The 25,371-nt window shown below is 41.0% G+C and overlaps 1 protein-coding gene across 5 annotated transcripts in view; it reads right to left on the bottom strand.

The window, feature by feature from the left end:
• LOC111265506 (uncharacterized) overlaps positions 1-25,371 on the bottom strand; it is a 97,154-nt gene that overhangs the window by 45,558 nt on the left and 26,225 nt on the right. The window contains exon 1 of one of the 5 annotated variants that reach the window (XM_086970520.1): positions 23,473-23,945. The exons of 3 other annotated variants lie outside the window; for them this stretch is intronic. The gene's annotated coding sequence lies outside the window, so the exon portion shown is untranslated. Of the gene's footprint in view, positions 1-6,467; positions 6,544-23,472; positions 23,946-25,371 lie in introns of those variants that run through there. One more of the 5 variants, XM_086970523.1, reaches the window with a different exon arrangement.

Here is a 25,371-nt window from a genome sequence, read left to right as displayed (position 1 = left end):
ACAATATCTGTTATGCTAGAACACGTTCAGGGGGTGGCGACCAGTGCTCTAAATGTTCGTCTTGTTTTTTCATCGTTCTTTGCTGAAAATACGGACAGCGTAATGATTTTATTACGTTGTAGCTGGGCGCCCATGCTTTGTGGATCTCCTCTGCTTGTTTTCATCGGCAGGTTATATGGATTTCCTGCAATCGAATTTGTGGTGATTGTTGTTGGTGATTCTTCTTAGGGAAGTATTAAATACGGTCACGACAAGCTTAATGATCCCATACACAGACCCCTATATGTAATTACTTCTCAACTGCTAGCAGTTCTAGCGCAGTACTTGATGCGTATCAGCTTCTGAATGTATCGGATTTTATCTGGTACTCCGCATATATTGTATACACATCAAAGTCATAACATTCCCAAACTGTTCCTGGGGTGCAACCTTGCCTGTAAAAGAGATCGATTGACGTTTTCACATTAGATCATAGTCATGAGTAGTTCATTACGTTTTCTGCGTCGCAAAGCGGGGCGCTATCACGAAACCAGCGGAACAGGGGCGTGCTCGGCCGATCAGTTAGTGTAGTTTGAAATTTCGTGTTGTCCTCCATCCTGAGCACTTCAACGACTTCGTTGATCGATACGGATCGCGGCCGAGGTAGACGACCTTCACTTCGTGGAGAGATCTCTGGATCCGAGTCATCATTCTCGGAATCGCCGGGCAGCGTCTGCAGACCCTGATTGCTACCCTTCAAAATAGGTCGAGGTATATCTATGCTTCGGCTGCGTTCGACCCCAGGGATCTGCGGCAGAGCCTCATCTGCTACTTCAATGGTACTTTCGCCCGGTAGATGAGGCTGTTTCGCTTTCCGTTTGAAAATTGCACTAATAAATGACGACATTGGCGATGATCCGAGGGAGCCATGCAGGCCTCTTAATCCGCTTTTTGATGGTGAAACCGATAAACTATTACATTTGCGTTCAACAACAAGTTGACTCCGACTCGGCGACGCACTAACTGAATGTCGTCTAATTGGCTGACGTTCCGAATATACATTCAACTTGTTGTTGACGATCGGTACAAACGACATGTCGTTGAGCTCGCTACTGCCGCGATTATCGTCGGTGAAACAATTGCCGCAGTGACTTTTATCACTTCTGCTTCTTGTACGACCGATATTTTTGGTATTAATTCTAAAACGAAGCACAAAATTGTCGTAATGCGTTCTCTCGAGTTTCGAAGGAGTCTGTGTTTGCTATCCGTGGTTCCTCGTTGAATGACGTGGTGAAGACTGAGTTTTCGTAATTAACAATGGAGATGGCGGCGACGGTAGCGGCGGCAATAAACACGGTTCTTTAGGTGAACTGTTTTGCGCGAACTGCGCCGATGCTTAGCGCCGCAATGAATGTTGCGCTTGCCTTTTGATTCCTGTCTTTAGCGAGTGTCTTTGATGATGGCAGCGACTCCTTGAGCGGCCGCGTGGCGGTGTACCGCTGCCACCTCCTCCCCTCCCGTCGAGTGGAAGCTGCAGGCGAGAGCGTGGGCTTCCGCGGCTTTTTGTCGCTGTTACTTTTGTTACCGCTGCGTCTGCGGCCATAGGGCCAACGACTAAGGCGAAGAAAATAGCAATTGTTGCTGCTGCTGTTATTCCACACGGCTGAAGTGGAAGAATCCTTGTTCATCGGAAGACTCTTGCTGCGGCTGACGATGTTGATGATGGCGCCATCCAGACGCGGAGTGCGAACGGCCACTGCTCCTGACATTTAGGTTAGCGCAAGTATCTGGGCCAAACCTCGATAAGCTACAAAGTACTACGTTGCTGGCTCTGTTGCCTGCGCCGTTGCAGTTGCCGCTAGCGTCGCAGATGGGTCGGCCAGCGTAGGGTTCCTGCGAGTCGCTTGGCGTCTTCGAGTAGCCAGCAGTAGTGCCCTGATGGTGATGGTAACAAGCTCCTGTCGAACAGTACAGTTGACCGTGGTCAATAGCGGCAATTGTGATTATTCACTTCGTGCATGATCTCGCCTTTTCAACGTTTCAAGGGCCACATGATTTTTAGCGCAGGCTGATGGTGAGGGGACGCCATATTGGCCCAAACGCTAAGAGTTAGCAATTTTTTGGTACTATTCTTGCAAAAGATGGTGCTGTTGCACTTCCCGTTACCAGACACCATAGTGATGATCATGATGATACTAGTAAACATATTGCTGGCACGGTTGCTATCGATTAGATCTGGACATCACGTACATACACGATGATGATAGGACCTTGGACAGTATGGCAAAACACAACACAACAGAGCAGCATAAAGTATGTAGTTAACAAGCCACACTTGAAACAGGACGAGTAGGACTTATCAATGGTCCAGACGATCAGTCATTTATTCTTAGATTGTTACCATTAAGTTAAGGACACCGTGTTACAATATGCTTTCACCAACGACACTAAGATAGTCATCATTAGTGGCACAAACACTGCACTTTAGAGCAAGGGCTGACCTTCACCACGTTGATTGAGTCCTCTATGTCTCATGTACAGACAGTATAAAACCTATACAAAAGATAAGAACTGCATATGTATTAAACATGACAAGAATCTCCCTCCCGGGTCAACGTATTTAGATCAACGTATGGACCAAGTCCTGCCTGACAGGTTACTTCACGACTTTTTATCTTGAGAAAAGCTGGCCGATACTTAATGATATAATGTACGAAAATGCATATGCGATTACTGCGGCGATAGGCCGTTCCTAAGCTGTTTTTCCAAGCGACTTTGATCTCAGTCGCATTTGACTACTTGGAGGCACAATAACAGCAAGAAATGCGTGTTCAACACGAGCAGTAGGAGCCGCTTGATCGAAGAACGAAAGCAAATTCCACCGTTCGTATCCTCGGTCTTTCGGACTGCCGATGTAAATGTTAACTCTGCTCTATATACGCTGACGGTGGCGGCCCTGCGTGTCGACAAACATCGACTACATTGAATCCAGACCCCAGCTGCCATGTGCCCTGAGTGCGCTGTTGACGAACTCGTTAACAGCTGAGCCAGTCTAGAATGCTAGATAACGGGTGCAGGCAATAAGCACGAGTGGGGGTGTATGGCAACAAAGCCGCCACTGATCTGTTGCTAGTCGAACAACCTATCGAGGTCCGCTAACTCATCTAGCCAGCTATCGGGGTCAGCCACGCAAGCTAGACAATGTTTTTACCTGAAGGGCAAGCGGACTGTTGCTTAGAAGCCTTCTCCGTCGTGAACAATCGTAACTTTGTGGAGAAACCTTTTGATACCCCATACCTCCTTGCCCTGTCTGTCCCAACCTTCTTTTTGCTACATACGATAGCTGACGACTCGCGCAATTCAGCCGTAGACAAAAGAAAAATGTATGCCCCATGGCCCTAGCTCCCATCCGAAGCAACAAGTGAGTATACGAACCTTGCTATTTGTGGCGTACTATAAACTTTCTTGTATCTCCTTCTCTCTCGCGTCCTGCATCTTTCATGTTCTCCTTTTGTGTGCAACTTTGTCAGCGTCCTCGTTGGAGCCGCCATCGATGTCGCCGCTGTCAATATTACCAGCGTAAACATGGGGCATGATACGGTAACCTTTGCATCGATATATGAAACCGTTATTTTGGTACCGGCAATAGTAAAAGAATTATCACATTATTTGTTCTGAAATTCCTTCGCGCTTCGTATCTTTAAAAGGATGAAGGTCTTCAAAGAATGATTTCTTTTTATATTTATTCCTCACTCAGTGCACCTAGACGTCTATGCCTCAGTGTGCCTCTGCTCTGTGTTTGGGTAAACGAGTGTAGAATTGCAGGTACTACAAGTTCGAATCACGAGCCTAGAAGCTTACGGGCTCGTACGATCGATGCAGTAACGTTAGATGAAGTACGGCATCGTCAAGATCAACGTAAATCGGCAACCTAATTCCGAGGTGAATGACGGTCGAAGGAAATGCCCAGATATAGAGAAGAAGGGTATAGAACACTTTAGTAGTCTACCATGAGTAGATGTGAACGTCCGCGACCCCGTGATTCGAAATAATTGCTATTGTCGCTCCCACGATTTATATTGTGAGGCAGTCACCTGTTGGCGCCTGAGGGACAAAGCGACAGGCCACGTTACATTAGACGCTGAACCTCGTGATGAGAGCAGGACCGTCTGGCAGGTACCCGACAAACCTAGTTTGAGCGTACGTTATGCTGATTGACGAAGGCCACATTGCAGGCTAGCCACATGTAATCTTTTTGTGAATTACCTCGCAAGAAATTATGTTGTATGGCTCGATATGCTCTTTTTGATATTGGGATATTGTACCATTGAACTATTTTTTGTATGAATTTTTTTACTATTAAAAATAAAGGTAAACGAATTAAATTTGATTGCATTATTTTTTTCATAATCGCAGCTTACGGCCAGCTATTTTAAACTTTATCGCCCAGTCAATGGATTTCATGTCTACGATGCTTCGTGTGTGACTATCATATGGTCGTTATGTTTATAATCTTGGCCATTTTATTTTTGAGAAAACAGCTGTGGCGTGTTATTATGAAGCTATCGAGTGCTACTTATGGAAAATTCAGTACAGCAGAAGCCAATACAGAGCAGCAGTCAATAAGTACATGGGTTCATATCGCCTATAACTTTTAATTTATCAAGGAGATACACGAGTCCTTAAAAGTCAGATTGGGTAATGGCCTTTTAAACATTAATTATACCTCTAAAAAATCTATGAAAGCTAGTAAAACATTCTAAGGAACTTAAATCTTTAGCGTAACTTGCTTAGTTGTACAGGCTGGTGCACCGCTGGTATCGACTGGCCCGGGAAAGAACGATCATTTATGCTTGGCCTTATTGTAGGCCTTTAGAGCCGCTTAAAGATTTTGTACATTTATGAAGAGAAGGCGGGGTAGCAGAAGACCTCTTGTAGCTGCCATTGTTTAGTCTGTAGTTATTGCAACGCCAGCCAAGGTGCGAAAAAGAAAAGTATTTATATTTTTAACCAAACACAAAAGCCAGTCGTTCAGATATTAGGTCAGGTTGTTACTAATTCTGCCAAAACACGGCCTGGCTTGGCAGCGATGACGTCAGCTATGTAGGCAGTGACGTTATTGACGCCAGCAGAGTTGATAACACGAACGATAACTGCATTGAGTTCGTCTGTTTACGTGCTTGTTGCTGCTGACATTCGTCACGTCGTAAGCACGCCGATTTACAGCAGTAACGGAAACGCTTGAACGTAAAATGCTAATGTCGCGCTCTCATATGATACATTATATATATATATAACGATGATGATATACACATACGTAGGCAGGCCAAACCTAACGCCTTACCCATTTAGCCTCCTTACTCGAGTACTAAAGGTATAAAATTGGCTGTCCGGAGCTATTCAGTAGTGAAGCGGAAAGAACTCTAACAACCCCTAAAAGACCCCAAAACACGCACGCACAGAAAGCACACGCATTTTAATCTAGAGATTGTAGTCGGAGACAGATCACAGCCACTCAGTTCTTCCGTTTCAAATCTCGATGTGCTACTACCTTCTCTTTGGCTTTCAACTTTTCGATCTACTTTTTCAAAACGTCCAATATTTTCATTAATTTGTAACAAATTCTATTAGCGCTTTCATATTCGGGAGGTCAAGGCTGAATCAGTGAGCGTTGATTTTTAACTAATTTTTGCTTTTTTTAAGATAATTTTGCCTTTACGTTCATTGGTCTCTAATCACAGTCAATACAGTTACAGATAGCCAAAGATCTGACGTAAACCTTTTACAGACCTTGTCTACAAAAGGTCTCTAGTTTTACGTCCGTTACCGCCGTGATGCATTTCGTCAGAAGGCTAGTTCCCAGCACGAAACGAAGCGTGTTTACGCTTTTTTCAAATTTTCTCTGTTGGTTCAGTTCTCTAAATAATTCTAGATCAGCATAATGTTAGAAAGAGAATAGGATTAAGCATTGTTCATAGCAATGGTCTGTATTTGTCCAAACAATGATGGCGTGTAAGTAACCAAGGAAAAGATATGGCTTGGTGAAAAATTACAAAGCATAGCAAAAACTCAACGTATGCTGATCGCACTTAATTATTATTATTATTATTATCTTACTAATTACTATTATCTTAACATTGAAATGTCGACTGGGAAAAGGGTGTGGCGTGCTGTGATCAATCACGTCTCTATGGTTACAATGGCGACAGCCGAACTGATAATTATCATCATGTCACCTTATGCAACTGGCCTTTGTTCGTTTGTTACTTCTACCAAGACCGCATGATTTGAATGAAAGGAAGAAAAACTCTGGTATCATCAAATGCCTGATAGAAACAAGATTCACAAAGCATCCGCAGGGCGTGTGAAAAGTGCTCAGCCTTACAAGGCGATGTGGGAGACCATTGCTAACAAACAATATTCGAGTATTGACCGTTATACCATAACAAGATAGATCAATGCATCTCAAAAATTAACAAAGTACTCACTTCGGATGAAACACACTCGTATCGCCTTTGGACTAACTCTTGGAAACATTTTCCAGCGTAAGATTGTATCAGCTCTCTGAGCTGCATCTTCGATTTGTTCTATGATTTTTCAAACATTCATCTCTCTATACTTATTTCAGCTACGTGGAATAAGGACGAAAATCACAAAGAGCAAGATAGGGCAGATTCGAAATTAATCTATAACTAGAAACGAATGTTTTAGCAAGCGATTCGGTACAACCGATAAACAAAGCGTCCAGATTTAAAAAGAGTGCTACTGTGTTTGTATCAAGTATACTGCAAAAAATTATCGCCTTTCTAGGCTAGCTTACGTTGTATTATGCATGTGCGATAAATCACAGCTAACTAGGAGGCTGCTTCGACTAATATGCGACCAACTGTGCCTTCATTTCAATGTGGGTAGAAGCAATAATACCAGTCGGTTATTGCCGGCTTATGTGGAAATTATTTGAAACACTGTAGATCTGAAACTGACATTTCCCCGATTTATAATCGAACTTTTCTGCCTTCCACAAGTTTAAACTTCCAGAGAGAGCTACTCAAAGGATTTGACAGAGTACATATATAAGAAACAAGCCTAGTATTGTGTCTTCAGCAGTATTCTTTCGGTGGTGAACTATTCGTCGACTTTAACGGAAAACGTCGCTTCGCGTAGACACTAGCTCACACATCAAAACACCGATCACGGTGATTTTGGATTTGGAAGAAGAGCGCATTTCGCTGCCTTTACTTAATTTATATAGCATCACCCCGGCTAAAGCGGGCCCTCATTGGCTACAGCCAACGTGTTCATTATCACAATGTAGTAACTGCGTAAATTAAATTCAGATAAGCATTTACAAACGTATTTATTACTTAGAATCGAGACAAAAATGTATCGATTACATTTAATTTGGCTGTGAAGAATAGGCACAAAGTTAAGGTACTTTACAAACTAATCGCCTATACACTAAATTGATTTACTATACTTCCGTCTGTCCAGTTCTGCTGAGTCTGATACGCTCAGCAAGGAATCGCATCGTTATATTTTAAGGTTATTTAATTTGGTCTTTAGTTTCGATTTGTCATTTATGATAATGCTGTTTCCAGCATTTCTACGATGCTTGGAAGTATAGTAAAAACGATTATAATACGCTTATTCAGACTAGGGAATGCAAAATGTCGGGCTTATGCCATATGTAGCTGGTGACATAGAATGCACCTAACTCAGAAAGCATGCAAAAATGCTAGTGGAATGTAGTATAAGTACTTTGTCGTCAAACTTCTAGCAAGACTAACAGATATCTGAGTTTCCACATTTGGTTAATAATTAATCTACTAGACATTTTGGGTGTAATGTGTTCCGAGGGCCTACTGTCTAGCATATAGATATAAAGCCTACTAGGTAGCTTGCGTCCAATTTTTCACACTAAAAACATAACCGTTTCAAGTTAGGCTTTTCAGCTGTGTCATCGAAGTACCACAGGCAATGGGGGATGTATTTAAAAAGGCTGTAGACGTTTATTCAAAGTCTGTTAGGTCACACTCTTATATGGTTAAGACAGCATCTCTTGTAAGGGAACGCTAAGAGATATTTATTGAGAAAAAGCATAGAGTATCAGAAAAACGAGCGCACAGAAGTCACAAGCCCTGTTCTTATAGGATCGCGACTAGCTTACGCCTTGCAGGCCTGCGTCGCCCCTGTGAAGGATGCCATAGAGCACATACGGAATTTAATTACCGACGACTCGATTAAAAAGGAAGACGAAATGGCATACATTTGGATGGCCGACCTGGTAACAACGCTATAAAACAGTTTTAAGCTCGGTGTTATATATTGAAACAAGAATTAGTTGACGATTTGTGTGCGCGGATATTGTAGGCCTGTGTGTTCAGGATGGCCATTATGGTTCGTTGTTTCTTTTTTCGTTTGGACATAGTTAAGTGCTCCTTAACGTTCAGAAGCACCCTCGTGGCTAAACAAAGATGGCGTTATAATTTCATTCAAGTCACAATATTATATTCTTTCCACGATCTCGAGGATGGGCTATGTCATGTAACAGAAAATATCTATTTCACACCTGCTTTACCTCATATTTGTTTTCTCTGCTAGAAGTATAGAAAACACTTATTTTTACCTTCCGATATGGTGGTAAAAAAAGGTGCAAAAATTCTCTATATATATTTATATCAATTGTACTGTAAGAAATGATCGCCATCTTTAAGGCCCCACAGAAGGCTGATACTTGTGACTTAAACAAAACGACGACAACAGTTCTCTAGGGCAACAGAATAGCTTGCCAACGATATGTAATCCTTAAATATAGAGAATACAAAATAAAAACAAAAAATGGGGCTCAATAATCATAAATAGACTTTACCAGTATAATATATAACGCTCACTAGTGGAGTAGATAGACACACCCGATACACCACTGTGTCCTTGACTTAACTCGATAACGTATTAATTTCTTGCTAGATACGAAATCGTAAAGCACTTTGCGCAGTTAGTAAAACTGTAGATTTACTTTTGCAATGTACGTACGGTCTATAGCGCCTGAGAATCGGGATTGTTCCGTGCATTGATCCCCGTCATCGACAAGCGAGATACATAGCTCTGTTCCGGAAGGAAGATACAGGTTAACAAGCAGTAAAATCTAAAACACTTTGAATTAACTTAACTAGTTAAAAATATAGCCAAATAAAGATATAAGTTTACCTAAATATAGTACGAAGATGCAGAAGAATTGAACGTCAGCCGCTGTTTGACAACAACCAACAAAACCTTAACTATTTTCTTTGTAGAGTGTCTTTACGTATGACGTATCGATAGATCACACAAAAACTCGCAGCACCTTTCAGACTAATAATCCATTTGTAGATGGTATTGAGACAGTTTGTACATAGGCCATTCCACACGAACATTACGCTTTATAGTCGTAGGCTGATATATCGTAAAGTAATTTATTGCCGCTTTATCAAGGTCTGCTTAGTCGATAAACGACATCGGTGATTTTGTACAGGTTGTTTAATCATCTCCGGCATTCCTTTATTCAATCCTTCGCGCGACATCTATTTGGGGGCGATTCCCTATACACTTCGACAGATTAGCCCTTCCAATTTGCCCAGTATTTCCTCAACAATAAATCTCCATGTTTTCTTCTATTCAATGGTCACCGATCTTCAATGATCTCAGTCGGATCGTCACAAAGGTGACAAATTAGTTAATAGAACAAAGACGGCGTTCGGCTGGCCTCTTTGTTCCTCTATTAGGACTGCCTCTTTCGTCGTAAAGCAACGCGTCTCCCCAACCCTTTCCGTCGTTTCTGGACGATAACGTACGAACGGCTATTCCAGTGTGGCATATACGTTAGTGGTTTGCGAGTCAACGTCTATGCGTTGCCTATTGACTGAAACGAGCAAACGCTTCCGCCAAAGGACCTTCTCCAGTTGGTGTTCTTCTGTCTCGTCAACTATCAAAGCGTCGCCATCGTTATTGTCTCATTTATTTAGTTCGAGGCTTATAGACGCTGCGAGAGAGAGCAGTGTACGATTGCAGCAGGGTATGAGGTGTTATCGCAAATAGGACTTGTTTTTTCGGATTTCAGTCGTGCACATGCAAGACGTGCACTCGTCCATGAGGCGGCGTTGATGTCTCTCTCCCTCATATAGCAATAGAATCTAAGCCATAGAAGCCAGGGGTCCCTCGACGCTTTGTTATCTAATTGTAACATTAATACAACTATTTAATTGACAAGTAAAGTTTGTGTAGGGTCATTTTCTAATAGCTTCCAAGAAATGTTTTCACTGATATTAGCATTCATGTTTATGCTTTGGTTACCCGGCGGAACGTAGAAGGCGATAGTTAAGTACGACGAAAGCCTTCAGTCGTCAGCTATTGACAATAGCAGGCCACAAAGCACAGTGGCTTTTCAGAGCAGGTATATTAGGAAGTTCCAGCCCAGAACAGATATACGCTGTGGCTGGAGCTCCGGAAGGTCATGGGACTGTCCAAAGCGACATTCCATGAAGTTTATAACTATTGTCAACGACTCATTTTGAACGCTCCTATTAGTTCAGAGATTCGGACTTCAGTTTGACTTCTGTAACTTCAGAGGTTGTTGTCGGTGAACTTGGCGTTAGAACACGCTAGCTGAACGTGCTTGCCAATATGATGTTTCTATCACATACAAAATAGGCTTTACTCAAAGCTGGAGGATAGGAGTGGGATTCGGGGCTGGCAATGAGATAGCAAATAGGCGTCACTGTAAATTGCATCTGCCTCCTGCTATGGATAAATCTACTGTAGTGCTAAATCTAATAGGCATGCGAAACATGCATATAAAAACGTAGTAACTCGTACTATTCGTTTTGAGCGAAAAATAAATGAAGTTTGATAGGAATTTCAACAAAGGACAACTAAAAAAAAATGGGCTGCTTACGACTCAAGTATAGAGACATTGTTTTTAATCAGAATGTTTATTTTCTTGCCAGATCCTTGGCAAAGATCGGGTTCAGTCAGAACCTGCAACCTATTACTGACAGATTCTTGTGTCGTTTTATACAATTCGTCTGGTAGAGTCAGAGCGGCATGACATTAGCCAAATCCATTATAAGTTAGACCATATTCCCTCAAAGAACTAAATTGGTGATCTACTCTGCGAGTACAGACGATATACAATATGCATAGTAAAGAAGGTAGCCCGCTAAAGGAGTTGCCAATAATGATTATCCGTTGTCATCTCTTTACGTTAACACGTACATAACAGAACACAGATTTACAGTTCTGACGACGCCCGACAAAACGGATAGATCGCTCATCCTCAAGGTGGCACTCGTGATAGTTTCTTCTTTTTTGTGCTGTTACCTCATATACGCAATTCCTACACGACTGCTGCAGTATAACTAGCAAAGTTGAAGATTTAGAATATTTTTATCAATACATTTAAGCATACACGTCCTTGCCGCTATGTTAATTGTTCTATGGTATAGTTACCTACTCCTGTTGGTACATTATTGTATAACAATACACTTCAGGAATATACCGTCTCTAAGCAGTTAGCTCGCTTCGTTGATACGGAAGTTATCGGTAAATTGAATATGACGGATAGACAGTAGTAGCCTTCTTTAGGCTTCTTGTTCATTGCTATCCCATATTTGGTGTTACCGGTTTTACTACTATTTTTACTAAACTATGTCAATAATGGCATATAGACGGTGAAGAGCAGCGATGGATCCTTATGTGGAAATACTTCCTGATTAGTGAAATGCATATATACGCTTTTGGGTAACTAGTTATTTCTATTTTAGCATTTATTCAGTTTATTCGTCTCGGGATGCGTAAATCTACGCAGAAGGATCTTTTTATAGGTCAAACACTAACCCGCATTCATTGTTACAATAAATTGATTTTAATTAAAAGTCAAGGTCTTTGAAGGCTCCTGTCTTTTCAAATGAAAGCTTTTTTGTCACTTGTGATGTTGCTCATGTTTAGCCTGATACATAAGGCTAGTAAGTCCTATCGTCTCATGTGCATGGGGCAAACAGGGACCCCATTCATGGCGACCAAGCGTATATGGACAGTACTAACCAGCTATATGGATATTGAAGTAAACAACATACTAACCATATAGAATTAATCTTCCTTTAAAAATGTATTATTTAACTCAACGAAGTTGGTCAGTTTTTTTTTTAACAACAACAACAACAACACGCTAGTTACAAAGCATTTTACAAAAGACACAATAACCGCTCATCAAGTAGCTCGCTCAACGATTCCTGTACTTATATATGCGCCACTAAAGTGTAATAGCATAACAATGTCCTTCTATTCACAGACGTTGATTACCCCATTCAGCTTTTCTTTATGACGCAGTTCGAACTGGGTGGCCCCGTATTTTACGTGTTCATTGCCAACGGCCGACAGACCCATCACTGTCTACCCGCAACCAAGTTTATCTGTCCTATTCTAGTGTATCTGCACGAAGAACGAGATTCTAGTCTAGACGACGTGGATAAATATTTGACAACAGAACGTTCGTGGCTCATCCATCCACAAATACCCTATACGTCTGATGCTGACTTACCCTTCCGATCCTCAAATCAAATTAGTTCATGAAAAAAAATCAGAAAACGTCACTATTATTCAGACAAATATGAATTCCTCCAATATTGCTTCTTGCCAATAATGCTTGCAATATTGCTTCTTGGAGCGTTACCGACAATCGACGTTGGTAGCTAAGATGTAAGGGTCGCATCTGCGCAAAGAACATCCTGAGTACTTCATAAGAACAATGGTCATCTGAATATCTCGCCATTTTATGCTTAGAAAGCAAGACGTTATGTTCTGTGAGAATCGTCAACTTATTAACCCTATTGTTAAACGTTGTGCGTAACTTTGTTGGAGATTTTTGCAACGAAGGGTTGCCGTGGTCTCCAATAGAGAAACCGAATCGTCCCACTCAATAGAGGACGCCTGAGTAAGTGGTCTTTATCCAGCTCCTGTTTTGAAGACAGAAAGAGGACTCACATAATACTTCATTCAATTATGATAACTATGAGCCGGAGCTCATTCCATCAAACAATGGACAGCATCTTCCGAACAAGATTTACTGTATTGAAACAAACGGATTAGGCTCATGTACACACCTTCTATTTGCGTTTCGTCATTATCAAGCGGTCAAGTGGCTCAGGGTGACAGTACGTTTTGTTGAAACTCTATGGTTCTATTTAATTTCCATTGAGGTTCCATAACGCCATTATGGGCTGTAGCAGAAATGCATCTTTCTATCTAATGATATTGAATCCCTAATGCTCTCATTAGTATGGTTCATTTTTTACAATGCTGTTTGCTACGGAAAAGTAACTTCATGCTGAAAGCGATCTGAGCTGCAACGACGTCTAATCGACGGATGCTGCATGTAGATCCATCCATCAATTTAAGACAAAGCTTAACCGCAATAAAATATTATGACAAAAAATGACAAATATATAAACAAGGTACATGAATTATATCAATGCTATGGAATTATTTTAAGTTGCCATCAACAAGTTATGCTTGACGCCGTTGCCTCCTGTTGTTTTGATTACACACAGCCTTAAGGTGGGTGAAAGGGTGCCCCTTTGTAATGCTATAAGCCGTTTATCGGTTAATTTAAAGTAAATCCACGTTTGTGCTTGGCTGCCTGATATGGCAAAGATTAAAGCTCTTTTTTTAAATGTTCAGGTTCCATATTATCGAAAGGGATAAAGCAACACCAGTACGAGATGGTCTAATATAACAGGATGATTTTTACCTGGTCATGGCAAGAAAAAGTTTTGGTAAATACGCTTTTCATTTTTCATAATAATACCGCAGGCTCGGTCATAACGCGTCCCAACAGCAACTTTCACAGGAGTTGATGAAAGTCAAAAGTTGATCTGCGCCCTCAGCCAAGATATATTCTCAGTAGGAATAGGCCCCGGAAAATGCTCAATTGATGCACGTTTTTTCTATTCATTTACGTGGGCTGCGCTTACAACCTACAGAACACTATATCCTTGGTGTTTATCTTCTAAGCTGACAGGAACTGGGCTTTGACTCTTTGGAAAATATTATTTTGAAAAGCACTCTCAGACGATAATCACTACGAAGAAACGACTGGCCGTATATAATTAAGTGTGTGCCCGCATCACTTTTGCGGCGTGCCAAATCTAAGATCCGTTCTACGACAGTTTTTCGCTTAGAATTTAGTGGGCTATCTTGTTGTCTCGGAACACTTGTTTTCTAATATCCACTGAATTCCTGTTTTTCCGATGTGTTAACTGTTCGGCCGCTCTATGGGTGTGCGCTATTTAACGTTGGAAAACCTTTTAGCACGAAGTATATTGTTTAAACTAGCTGGCTCTGCACTATTATATATGTATATATATACGAAGCATCATACCGTTAACAGGCAAAGAACATCGCCAGTGTCCAACATGCCCGTGTATATCGAAAGTATTGATACTTACATCGAAATCGAAAACTTCATTCAATCTAGTTAACCTGAAGGAGCAACAAAAGTTGACTTTTTGACCACATCAAAGATCTAACTTAATTGATCATACATACGCAAATCGATCGTTTTATACATACGTGTTGCGTTTAATTAAACTTAACATGTCAACACTGAACAGATGATTAAAATGCTTTCTTATTTAAACTCATGTCATGTTGCCAGCGTGTACTCTATTTTGGTTGTAGGCTGCCGCGATCCCTATGTCAAGATAGGCAAGCGTCCATTTTCAGTGAGAAAACTAAGCTCGACATGACCGTGCGGATTGTGATGTATCAATGATCTGAAAAATCCCCTGACCCTGGCTAGATCCATTCGTTTATATCTAATCCCAGTGAACTTACTTGTTCTAGTTGCCGAGCTAGATTCAAGTAGCTTTGGCCCGACTGGCCTTTCTCTGGCCTACCTGTACATCAACGGCCGAAGGATAGTGAATTCAATTTACAGTAAACCCACTTTCTCGGACCAGTTTATGAATGGCGGAAAACGACACTGAGATATTTCTGTTTCCGCATTTTGTCCATTCAGTAAAAGAGTGACGAATGGCGCGCTCTGTTCTCTGACTGAAGACAGAAGCTGTAGCACTGATCTCTCAGGTGCCTGCTGCTCAGCCACGATCGTAAACCTAAAACTTCTTAAAATCGAACAGATTGTGGTGTTTTCACGATCGGCCGAAGCCATCTCCGAAAGCCACTTCGAGACGATCGGTGGGCCAAGAGAGACTGTCTTTTTATCAGAAGTTGTTACCGAGTACAATGGGAGTTCCCGGTGGTACAAAGAACCACCTATAGTTCGAGACAGACGGGTTTCAGCGCAGTTCCAACTGGATATTGTGTGCTACAAAGCCGCTAAAATTAAGTTATATCTGGCCTGTTGTTGTTATTGTTGCCGTCACGCAGGCTCAGATGAGTAAACACGACTGCCACTAACCCTGACCGAAAAGTCACAGGACATTTCCGGTATGGCTATTGCGGTACAGATTTCGTATTGAGCATACCGCTTTGGGTGATAATGGGTATCAGAGAGTGCCCTGTAGTTCACCATTGGTATCTGCGGGGCCAATCAGTACGAGAAAGCCCGGGGGTGTCGTCTCTTGACTGGAAACGCAATGCAAAGTGACAAGTTGTGCATTGCACGAGTGGTGCATTCACTCTAGTCTGTTGGTCGACTGGAGCGGTAATTTCGTTCTTGCCCGTGTTAAGCTCAATTCGGTGAACGTCGAATAATACCGATGACGTTCTTTTAAGTCAAATATAATGTAATAGACGTATTGAATATAGCCGAAGACAGAAGAATAATCGATATTTCTCCATAGTCCTTTTATTGTAATCAAGCGTACGTCTACCTGCTGAACCAGCGCTATTCTCATTCAACTTTTCGCTCCTCTAGGCCTCAATAAATTATTTGTCTCATCGTGTGCTGTTGTGAGGATATAGTTGAGCGAGGTTGAAGCAGTCGAAAGCGGTCCAGACATACTCGTTTAGTGAACCCTCAGCTTAGCACACTTGGAGCTTTTAGGACTTGTCCTGATAGGCTTTATGCTGATTTCTGCTAGTCAGAAGAGACGCTTTCCACTTCGAGATACAACAGCCGTAGTTCGAGTTTCAGTTACGCATCTGTGTTACGCTAAAGCATGGCCGGAATTAATTACGATACCCTTTAATATATTACAAAAAAATTACACTGAACTGAATTCATATAAATTACTTCTACGCTATGATACGAATTGCCATGAATGATATAGTAATCAAAATAGAAGTTGGTGGAAAGTTGTACACATTTTGCTTCTTCGAGTCCTCGTAACCATCAATGTATAAAACCAGACGTTGTGTTTCACTGTTGTGTTGGTGACTAAAGTTGTAAGTGCCAATCACTGAGCTGATTAAACGTACGAAGGTGAAATAGATATACCACGATCTTTACTTAATTTAGAGCACGCCCTTCGTGGGCCTTAGCTCTAGCACAATATATAATTTTGCAGCTTCGATTGCATAGAATCATATGCCCAGTCCTCGAAACGGATAACTTCAATAATGAATCCATTTTAAATGTAACAATATCGACATGTTTCGGATACCTGAGGTACTTCTTTTAGCGGATAACCTCAGTTTGAAGCCAATGGACATATCTGAAGGGGTTAGCGCCCAGGGCAAAATCGCTATCAGTGTAAGTTCGTGTTTTAAGGCGATGCGCCACAATCCTCCTCTGGAAGGCCGTGACGAGTCCCAAATGGAGCTAAAAACCTATAAGCAGTTGCCTCGCTCTTGGGGTACGTGCATCAAAGGCAGATTCACTGTACATACAGGCGCGAGAGCATGAGCTGCAGTATTTATCGGTAGCGAGAAATGATAAACTATTTTTTCGGCTGCTTTCAGCTTGAGAGAGAATGTTGTTGTATGTTGAAATTATAATCGATAGCTACATGTTTCGGAGCATCTTCTCGTAGCATATTCCGTGAAGGGATACGGCACAATGGGTCCAACAACAAAGATTGCCACATCACACGCTTAAACAGGCGCCAAACCCACAAAATGTTACATACATTAAACAAATATCTCTGGTGTACGCTCGGTAGTGGGGTTAAGCATTTCTGCAGAAAGCCAGCTCCAAGCGTGGCGAGTGGGCCGTTTCGAAACAGAACAATCCTACGAATTTCTAAGTTATCCTTCATACCATTATGAGGTCTGCCATGTACTTGACCGCCATGTAACCAGGGCAATTAGGCTTACTAAATGAGCTAAGGCTGCCAACTAAGGACAAAATAAATTTCGAAAATGTATTACCGTACCGCCCACGAGATAGGGTGATATTATATATAAAAACCAAACAACGAGAACAGTGGAGGTGTGCCCAGACGCAGATAATTACAGATCCTATCTTCGTTAGTCATCCGAATGGGAAAAAATTAAATTGTATCTGTTTCAATTATTTTCACATAGTTCTAACTAATAAACTGATTGATAATTATAATATAGTTCGAGATGAATACGAAGACATAAATACATCTGCGAAACAAATAGAAGTACAACATTCGTAATTACCTACGCAGCTGAGTCAGAACCTAATGCATATTCTATAGCTTGGAATCGGCATATTTTACACTTTATGCTCGTAAATACAGAGATGAAAGTACCTACTCTTTACGAAGCTGTTATTGCTATTACGCTCGAGTCATTGCTTTTCCAACAGCTATGAGACATTCAACATAGAGCAAGCACCGGTTGCCCTTCGCTACGATTCCTCTTGACTCAACAACCAGACGCTCACCCGCCTTTGGTGTCGCCTTTTTCGGCCCTTGTCTGGACGGCCCTTTCTCTCTGCAGTTTTTCCGAGGTCGACTTTTTCCTCGTTTGGGGGAGGCCACGGTCAGTCTATTAATTGCAGTGTCCTCCCCAAGCCGTCCTCTTCCACAGACTGTTTCGTAACACTTCGAAAGCACGCGTCGCAAGTAGCGATGCATCAACGGGTGGTTACATAAGTTGCTTTTCTTGGGTTCAGGTGAAACGTTCTGCCCATCAACACACCGAATCCACGACATTTGCACCAACGCAAAGGTTCTGTTGTCTTTTCCTCGTTCAGGGAACTCATAAGTTGTCCCAAATAGGCTAAGCATCTACAATGGTAGGAGCAGCATCAAAACATCCGACGAACGCGTTGAAGAGGGGAAATATACGTTATGTCATGTGGAAATGTGTTCCGAGATGGAAACGAGACGCGAATGCAGATCCGTTATGCGTCATAAGCGCACGTCAATAACAAGAACTCTCATCTTGTAAACAGAAGAGTAAAACGTTCTTTCGAAATAGCGTGTCCAACAGCTGCTGTAAGCCAATAAAAAGGCTCTGGGCGAAAGCGCTCGTTGAGTATTCGCAGGTGTCTCGTGTAAACACCCGTGACTCTTTGGGCTTGTAGTTTCTAAGGTTACCTTTTCTTCTTTGATGACGCTTTTAAGAATAACTGTTATTAATATTATTATCGCAATGATAGTTGTTACATAGGTGCTCGAGTACAATAAGGCAGAAATAAAGGCCGTAGTGCGTTTCTGATTTGTTTCATTCCGATCTCAAGGCGCAACTTTATGTAGGGCATCGTTATGTGAAAAGACAGCGTGGACAGGCGACATGCTCGCCGCGTGTAAACCTAAATAATTTAAAGGATGTAGTAAGACCTATAAGGACAGTAACGTGGTACGCAAGCACGTAACGCGTGCCGGCACAGCAACATAACCTGAAATAGTTACATGTAATGTATTGCTACGCCTTGCTGATATACCTAGGCATTCTCACAAAACAGGCCATACTTGGCGCCTTGGATGTGCACATGAAGATAATAAAAGTGAAGTGTACCACGAATTCAAAGAATAGTCGAATTAGGTTTCGCACATACGGTGTGTAGATCTCAATCTAATGTTTTTGGGGGCGCATACGCCCAGGCGAAATATTTCATTAATTATCAATATATAATGAAGTTTTGCAGAAATCGACATGTTGAGCCTAGTTCCGTGTTTTCAAAGGGTATTGGCATTATTATGAATTATTACATAAGCATGACGCGACTCGCCACCATCCTGCAGGAAACTGTCGTGGTAGACAGACGTTCGAAGTCGAAAAGTTTACAGCGCTTAGAGAATCCGACATATATCAGCCGGTTTCTATGGAACGACTCTGTAATGAGTATACTGTACTTTATTAGGATGAACAGCATGGGCCACACTGATTGTTAGTAAGATTGTAAGTGAGGGATGGCATCGAAGTGGAGTAGTGAAGGGGTACATCCTGTAGGATTTTTTGATTGAAATAATAATTATAGAATACATCTATATCTACTGGTCTATGCAAATACACATATTAACTCGAACGTACAACGACAGATAAAGCAACTGTTCTGCTCTTTGCTGACTACTACTTAGGTCAATTTATACGTTTTCCTATAAGCACGCATATATAAAATATCCACGCTATAATATAAGCCGTCCTCTTAATTGGCGGGAACCATAATGTAAATACGTGTTACACATTGCTTTAGCAATAGTTTGTTGTGTGCACCTTTTTGTACATGTACTCCTCTGACGATTATTACTAGATGCTCATACTCAAAGCGTCTAGCTCCCCACAACCTGTGTGCTAGTCACCATTCAAATATCTCTGTACCAGCAACAATTGAGACGGCGTTACCGCAGAATTTTGCCTTCTACTAGTTGAACTTGAGTATGGACAGCTGAATGGTCACTCGTCGCTCCGTTGGCGCCTGTGTCTGTGCCCATTTTGAAGATACGTCATGTTTCTCTTACCGGGCTAACATAACATACGACGAAATGCTGGGCGTACGATTAAATCTATGAGACAGACACGTGATGCTACACGTCTTTGCCGCTGTGAAATTATCTTATATATCATATTTATCTTTCTTCTCTTTGTTTTAATCTGTTCTCCTACAACAAAAGTGTTTTACAAAGTCCATTTGTCGTGCAGTGAGATTGAGCAATGTTCAACTCTCTGATTCGTCAATTTATCGTCGTATACGTAAAACAGCATAAAAGAATGCCGACGATCACTAGTGTGTATATATATGTATATATATATACACGCACATGTATGTGTATGTATATATATATACTACAATGATAACACCTCAGGTCAAATTCAGTTTGCGCCAAGAGAAGCATATTACTAATACATAGAAAATATTCTAGACATAAATAAGCAGAATTCGCCGATATCTTTAAGGCAGCTGAAATTCATGCAGAGCTTGTTGTTTTTAATGCATGATATAAATATATTAACAAAAACAACACAAAAAAATTATACGATTGCTTGTGGTTCTGTACACATTGTCGGCAACGTCTATACTCGCCTAGTATCTGTACGGATCTATGTGAGGTGTCTGCCTTTTATGGCTGAGGACACCGCAATTCCTATACGTTTGTTTCTTATAATATGACCAAAATGGAAGCGTGATTATCACACGCCGCACTATATGGTCCTCACCATTCAATGTGATCATTTGCAGCAGAAATAGAAGACATAATAACAAGCTATTTCACTGTATAATCTAATCCCGTTGCTAGTGGCAAAATAAATCAAAGCAGGGGGAAAAATGGCCGAGGCGACGTCTATGCTGCCAGATACGCCATCCACGTACGATTTTAAAACTACTAAACTAATAGCGTATCGGACGACGCATCGAACGCTGCTGCCTCGATGACCTGCCGACGCTGACATGCGGCAGAACGATGAAAAAGGCCAGCTTTGTTATATATAATCTACTGAGCATAATCTAGCAACTGAGTATAATCTTGTATTTTACCATATTTTAACCTAATAATAGATAATAGTAATAATAAACAAAATCTAGGTAACAGACATCGATGGAAGGTCCATGGGGCATGATAGGATGCTAAATCGCACAAAACGTAATAGTGGGGTACAGTAATTCAGTGGAAATTCACGGAACAGATCTACAATGATGTGGTGACACCGTCGCTTTGTTGGTGAGAGCTGGAATGGTCTCATACCGTAAAAGGGTTATGTGGAACGTGATGCGTAATAAAAACGTACAATAACATGTCTATTTTGCCGATGAATCACTATTACCAGATAAAATTTAGAAACGATGCTAGCCGTTTTCGGTGGAGCGAATACCGAATGTGAAGACATTTGAAGATCTTCCTGAAGGGTAGCCTTGTCTCACTGAAGATGTGAGATTGCTGAACAGCGATATATTGATATCTATGGTATGTTACGGGTAGAGTCGTATGGCAAACTCTTCTGGACAAAGAGCAAAACACACAGAAGCGCCAGATTCAAATGTAGTTTGCTCTTATTTGAATAGCCATACTAGGGCAAATATGGAGACTTTGGTGAAAAATGAAGCGATTTACTTTCCGAAACAAGAAAAAATCCATACGCATTCATGGATAGGATAGAGCTAAGACCCACGGATCTTGGGTCGGTCCGGTACTAATTCTATTATTAAGTTCTTTTCATTGCTTTTGGTACGACCAGTACCATTACCAACACTGAAACAGCTGTCAATTTTTACGTTCGACGATGGCAATGATGCGAATAGCTCTGAGCCTATTTCGTTGTAATAGGAAACAATGTATTCTGTATTTATATCCGAACGTCATGCCGAATAATACGAGACTGTCAACGAGAGATTTGTTTTTAACTCGACGCTGAAGGCAGCACGAGCTCTCAAACACAATAACACTTACTCTATTGCTATCTTCTCACTTCCCCGAGAGAATTGGATGTGTTTTCATTTTAGAAACAATGTTGCAGACGACTATAGGTTCGGAGAGATTTTTTTTCAGACATGGACAATTACACAAAACTGTTATATATATATATATATAACTGAATTGTTATATTGTATATAGCACGTCCCTTTTCATCAATGAAAAGAAGTGGTCGTCAAAAACCTAAAACATCATTTATTTATTGTTCTACTATTATAATAATCATTTATACTGCTTAAAAGATATTTCTCGGTATTCTCTATTGTACAGGCGATTCGAGTCACGATGATACATCTGCTTATTTTCCCGTGTGTTCTATACAGAAAAGCTACTGGCTAGAAAAATCTAGCAAAAGCTCGATTATCCCAGGATAAAACATGATACATCCCGTCATAGACGAAATTCATGCAATACGTAAGCCAAGTACGGCCGTAAGGGGTGACACCGATCAGCGTTAGCGATACCTTGCCTCGACACGGACGCAGTGACAAATGAGAGAAATTCCTTTCTTTGGCAAAATCACAGCAAAAGCCATCGATCGAATTTTATTAGTGCCTATTATATTTCTGAGGCCTGGTTTGTACAACATCGCCAAGGCCTTTAGAGAACCCACAGATTACACATTTGACGATCAAAAAATAAGAGGGTTCCTTGTGGCGACAGAATCCGAGACTGATTTTTTGGCAGTTCCAAATAGCCCATAGGCCAACGTCGAACTGCATTGTTAACCTGTTATTTCAACGTATTCCATTGCTCTTGGTATTTAATACTTCCTGTCTTAATATTCGCTCTGGTTTATATAACCTGGCCCCGTTAAATACAACACGAACTGTGCTATTGAGTCATTACATCGTACAAATCTGATTATATGAATCTGGATATATCTGTGTTGGCATAGCGATACTTTCCTTTAGTGTTCCCATATGTACACCTTCAAAAAATTATATAATATTCCTGTTGTACACACCATGACAAGCGTTTCTTTGAAGGTGCATTTGCACTACCGCAGTTCGCCCTTGTCGCTTACTAGGCTTGCTCTATGATTCAACAACCCGATAATACTGTTTATATATTAGTAGGTTTTAGCGTCAGGTAATGGCTTTCTAGGTATCGCATTATAATCAGCATATTTATAGACAAACGTAGTAATAAAGAGCAACATACATTTTTTATATTGTCGGCATTGAGATACAAGGGACCTTTTCCGAGGAAAAGTAATATGCAACGATTTGTAGAAGTATGCACGATGCAAGTTCCGACCAATCAATGTCCAAGCTAAGTTGAAGTTCTCGGTATGAGTTTGGTCCTATCAGAGCATTAGCTTGTCACGTGTTTAATCCGGTTGGCACGCTATTCTATCCAAGCTTTGTCTGTAATTGTCGCAGCAGCACCTGGTACATTATATGTATATATACAGATGTATGCTAGAGGCAATTAGATCGAATATATTGATTCTCTGTCTGTGCCAATTAGTTGTTCGATTTTGGAAAATAAAGTTCACAGATTTGTAATACTGCCACATGCAAACGATATGATCATTACTATATTATACAGTACTCGTGCATTAATATTATGGCACACCTAGGATGCTAACTATAATTTAGAACGTTTCGTGGGGCAATCAACGACAAGGAACTTTTAAACCCCACAGGGGAGCATACCATTCGATTGGCGTAAATTAGCCTAGCCGTAATTGAACGACATTCGATAACACCAGAATTATACGTACATCGTGGTCACATCGTTAACGACTTCGAGTACTTTTAGCGGAACGGTAAGCACGTAGTTTTAAATAAACAGGTCGTCATACGTATCGTCAACGCTCTACGCTAGCCAACGTGATCGCATGATAACATTGCGTTGAGTGTACCGGACGAGCATTTGATGAAGGCAATCAATGCACTGAAGCCCAAGAGTACCATCAATTTTTTTGTATCTCTGATCCACTTAACAAAACATAATATGCACGTAGTCTCAGTTTCTCTAGTAACCACTCACACCATCAGGCCAAACTGAAAAGTTTCCTTGAGCATGCGCTAAACGGAAGACGTCAAAAAAGGCTTAACATTTAACATACACAAAAATCTGTAAATAATATAAAACAACATGTCTCTGACATAGCTACGGCCTCAAGCAATCATACGAAACACCTTTTGATATATTTAGCCTATCATTCAAATGGCGCCTCAATTTTTAATCTATAGCTATCCATTAAATCGCTCTACAGTTGCCATTTAGAAATCTTAGTTCGCTACGTGAGAAGGGCTGCCCTTCTCGCCTGGTCGCGTGGAGAGGAGACTCACTGTCACCAACGGCTCGATCTGTCTGGAACTTATGCTTTTTACTGAGCATCTTAGAGGGGCGATTCGTATTAGCTAGAACTATGTATTTTACAGTTAGGGCGCCATTTTTAACTTGACAGTGGCTATATAACAAGTTGATATTTAGCAATTACGAAAGGTAACGCAGAATAAATAGTTTCAAAGAAAAGGGTGAAAAAAAACAATTGAAAAATGAACATGATCTTATTTTCTAAAGTTTTTGAACTTCTGGAAAATCGTTCGGTACTAATCGTCAAAAGCTGTATCACTGATTTAATAACACCACTTCGATTAGCACGAGCACGGCGGTAATGGATAATGTTATAGGGTCTCTAGTAATAACGAGACGGCCAATAATTAACACTGCTGAAGTGTCAACTGTGGACCATTCTTTTTTTCACCGTTCACAGCTCAGATAGATGAAATCTACTATTTATTTCTAGCGATAAAGTGCAAACTTCGTCCCTGTCAAGGCATCACTACTTTAAACTCAGCAGCAGGGACCCCATTTATATATACATATATATACAGTATACAGATGCGATGATTCTTCGAGCAATGCACGTTTGCATAAGCAGTGAACACAAATCACGATGTTTACAAGAGGTGCAGTTGAACTTACAACTTAACGTTTTGTAGGTTTCATATAATCAAATCAACTTAAGTCAAAGTTAGAGAGGTCTATTGCCATAGTGAAATGCTGCCAAACTATTCAGTCGCAATGATCGACTTTATAAACGTACGCTTATATTGAAAATTAATGTACAACTCTAGTACCCGATATTGTAAACTGAAAATACTGCACTACGGTGCCCAGCTTCTGGGGACACACATATTAGGTGCTTAAAAAAGTTATCAGCGCTTAAAAAAAATCCTTGTTTTTATTATCAAACATCTTTTTATAGTCGTTTTTCCGACAATCTCTTTAGTGCAGATATCCCGGGCACAGAATTTGTGACACGTGATTTTGACATCTCTCCATTGAGCCTTATTTAAGGGCGTTAAGAGACGAGACATTAAGGTAATTGGCCGAACGCTACGAGAAGAATCTGTTACATCGAACTTTTCAGCGACAGAATTATCTTTGGGACTCCCATAAATAGCATTCATTCATTCATTTTTATCTGGGCTTCGGTAGTATGTGTGCCGTTATCGTAATCGTAAAACATTGTAAATCTTTTTACGCATTTTCATTCTAAGTCTGAACGAAATCATTTCAACGATCGTAGCGCATTTACTGTTGAAGTATTGTAACTGAAACATCAGACTTTACAGCCATGTAGCTAGGAAAAGCGTCAATACTATCC

The sequence above is a fragment of the Varroa jacobsoni genome, unplaced genomic scaffold, assembly GCF_002532875.2.
Source record: "Varroa jacobsoni isolate VJ856 unplaced genomic scaffold, vjacob_1.0 scaffold_977, whole genome shotgun sequence".
In the NCBI taxonomy this organism is placed as follows: domain Eukaryota; kingdom Metazoa; phylum Arthropoda; class Arachnida; order Mesostigmata; family Varroidae; genus Varroa; species Varroa jacobsoni.
The sequence above is the reverse complement of the archived record's forward strand: the minus strand, read 5'-3'. Positions and strand labels throughout refer to the sequence as shown.